We start from the raw sequence: 2,945 nt of genomic DNA, 5'->3' as shown, positions 1-2,945 counted from the left end.
GGGCATGAACCATCATACCATTGTAAGACTACCAAGTGTCTGTCAAAAGCCCATGGCTCTCCTTGGAGAACCTTCTCCGCATCCACCTCCAGTTCAAAGGATCTTAATTGGATGTTTCCACCTGCTGCGCTCACCACAAAGTTTCTTTTAGGATGCCATATTGGTCTGAATGTTCTCGCTACTGCCTCAATATTAATTGATCTCCTAGTGAAAAACTTTGCGGCAAGTACAAACTCCGCTTCCTTTTTATCTTTTGATAAGTCACACATCATACCCTCTGCTTCGGACAACGACAACTTCCTCCACTGTTGAGCGAGATCCTTCATGTTGCCTCATTGGTAGCGCACTAGACAAACTCCAGTCCTCCTAGTACAACGTACTAGAGGGAACGAACGTCCTTCTCTTCAAGGAGGCAAACTATGCTATAAGGGTGAGTGGGGACCTACTCACACCCTGAGAACTTTTCTCTGTATTGATGTAACCCATAAACAACTTGAATTAACGTAATTAATTATTTGGGTCAAAGTAGGTTGACCTTCTTTCACACGATCTCATTTAACCCATATAATTAAATATCCTTTTTTTTTTAAAAATATCTAAACCTACATTTAAATTTTAAAAAAGAAAAATGTGTAATTAAAAATTTTATAAGGGTTAAGTTGTAATTTTGATCCAACAAAACCTATTATACTTAAGCTTCTATCCAAACAAGCATAAACTCATTTCTACTTTCTAGTTATAGTAGAGTTGTCATTGCTGCTGATGTTGATGCTGTCTTTTTCTCATCAATGAGTTCTCTCTCATGTTTGGATTTTTTTTTTTCTCTCCTCTTGCATTGTTTTCATATCATTTCTCCCTTTCTTTGCAGTTCTCCGCAACCAACAACAATTAAAATAGAATCCCAATTAGGGCTATAAATGAACTAAGCTGATTATGAACAACTAGAGCTCGGCTCGATAAAAAACTCGTTCATGTTAGTTTGTTTATAAATAAGTCAAACTTGAGCCTTAATTTTAGGCTCGTTTAATAAACAAGCTGAGCCCAAGCAAAAAATCTTGTTCACGAATAAGCTCGTGAGCTATTAGGCTTGATACAAAACAATTCAAGCATAGATTCATTTATAAGTTTATATGTGTTAGTTAAAGATAATCTTTAAACATATCTTAATAATACCATGACCAACATGGGACCACTACCCATTACCTTAATTTTTTCCTTCCCTCTAAACTGACCAAAAACCACTTTAGACCATAGTTACATTTAAAAATAAATTAGTTAGTTAAGTAGGTCACATATGATCCTTCCCCATCAATCATCTAAAGTAAAGTTATAAAACATGTTAATATTTTCTTATTCATAATAATTACAAACAAGTATTTTTCTAGTTCTTCACCATCTAACGTAAATGTAAAAATTGTATTTTGAATATTTGCTAAAACTGTAGTAGACAAGGAATGATGAATTAATTAATTTAATTATGTAAAATTTTAATTTGAATAATGGTTAATCATAAGTAGGACTAGACACATAATAAAATGAGTATTTTGTTTTTTTTTTTTCTTCTTAATTTTAGAGATTTAAGCATTTGATAATGTAATTTTTTTAGATCTCAAGCTCAAAAGCTTGACCTAAGCTCGAGTTTGAACTTGATATGAAGCTTGAGCTTGGCTTGACTAATTAATCAACCCAAGCTCAACTCGAGCTTTTTAGCTTTCTTACAAGCTCAAGCTCAAACACTATTTTTAGGCTTGTCACGAGCTCAAGCCAAGCTTGAGCTTTTGACTTTTTCTAACGAGCCAAGCTTGAACATGCACTACTCGACAAAGCTTGGCTCGTTTACAACCATAATCCCAATGACCTTCTTTCATTAACTTTCTCATGTATTTTTTTTTTTTTTTTTTTTAAGTAGTGATATTGCTCTTTTGGCTAGTGTGGATTGTGGACACTCTATTTTGTACTGATTTATTAAAAATCCCTAGTCTCAATAATGAAACTGGCCTAATCCTCTCTCATCAAGTATAAAAAACAAATAAAGTTTTGTTTTTACAACTAAGGTATACTCAAGTTTCTATGTTTGAATACATTATAAATAATACTAACCCAACTCTAAACAACTATCAATAAAAGTACAAGTAAAAAAGTATCACACTAAGGGTGAGTTTGGTTTAACTTTTTGATATTCTGTTTTTTGAAAAAAGTGGAGGTTTTAAAAAGTGCAGTATGAAACTGGGCTTTTTGAAAAAGTTGAGTATTTGGAAAAAGCTGTTAAAAAGTGTTTTTTGAAAAAGCTGAGTGTTTAGCTAGCACTTATAAAAGTGGCGGTTTGAGTGATAAATTATCAAAAAGGACAATGTATATATAATGGAGTTTGTTTCATACTTAAATCAACTACTTCATAATACTTAAATCAATTTTTCTTCATTCATTTCTAAAAACTACATTCATAATATTTTTACAACACCTTTACAAAAAATCATTTGTGATAAATTGATACTGATTTTAATTTGAACGTATTATTAAAATTATTTTTTTCTCACCAGTATCAGTTAATAATAATCTACCATTTAAGATTTATTGTGAATGTATTGTGAAAATAATGTGATAGCATTTCCTTCTTCTTTTTTCCCTGTCTTTTTTTCTCCTCCACACACGTACCATATTTCCTTCTTTTTTCCTTTTTTTTTTTCCTTTTTTTTTTTCTCTCCTCCACATACGTACCCTTACTCTTTTCTTTTTTTGCTTCTTTCCTCTTTTTTCCCTACCACTTCCTCCAAACTCTTGAACATTCTTGAGAGCTCTCTTTCTTCCTCTTTCGTTTTTTATTTTCTTTCTTCCTTTCTCCCTTTTCTCTTAGCGCTTCGTCTACAAGTTTTTTTTCCCTTTATCCCATCAAAACACACAAACTTAAAGGTCACACACAACCATACCATTTGATTCTCATCAAA

The sequence above is a fragment of the Quercus lobata genome, chromosome 5, assembly GCF_001633185.2.
Source record: "Quercus lobata isolate SW786 chromosome 5, ValleyOak3.0 Primary Assembly, whole genome shotgun sequence".
Classification (NCBI taxonomy): Eukaryota; Viridiplantae; Streptophyta; class Magnoliopsida; order Fagales; family Fagaceae; genus Quercus; species Quercus lobata.
The sequence above is the reverse complement of the archived record's forward strand: the minus strand, read 5'-3'. Positions refer to the sequence as shown.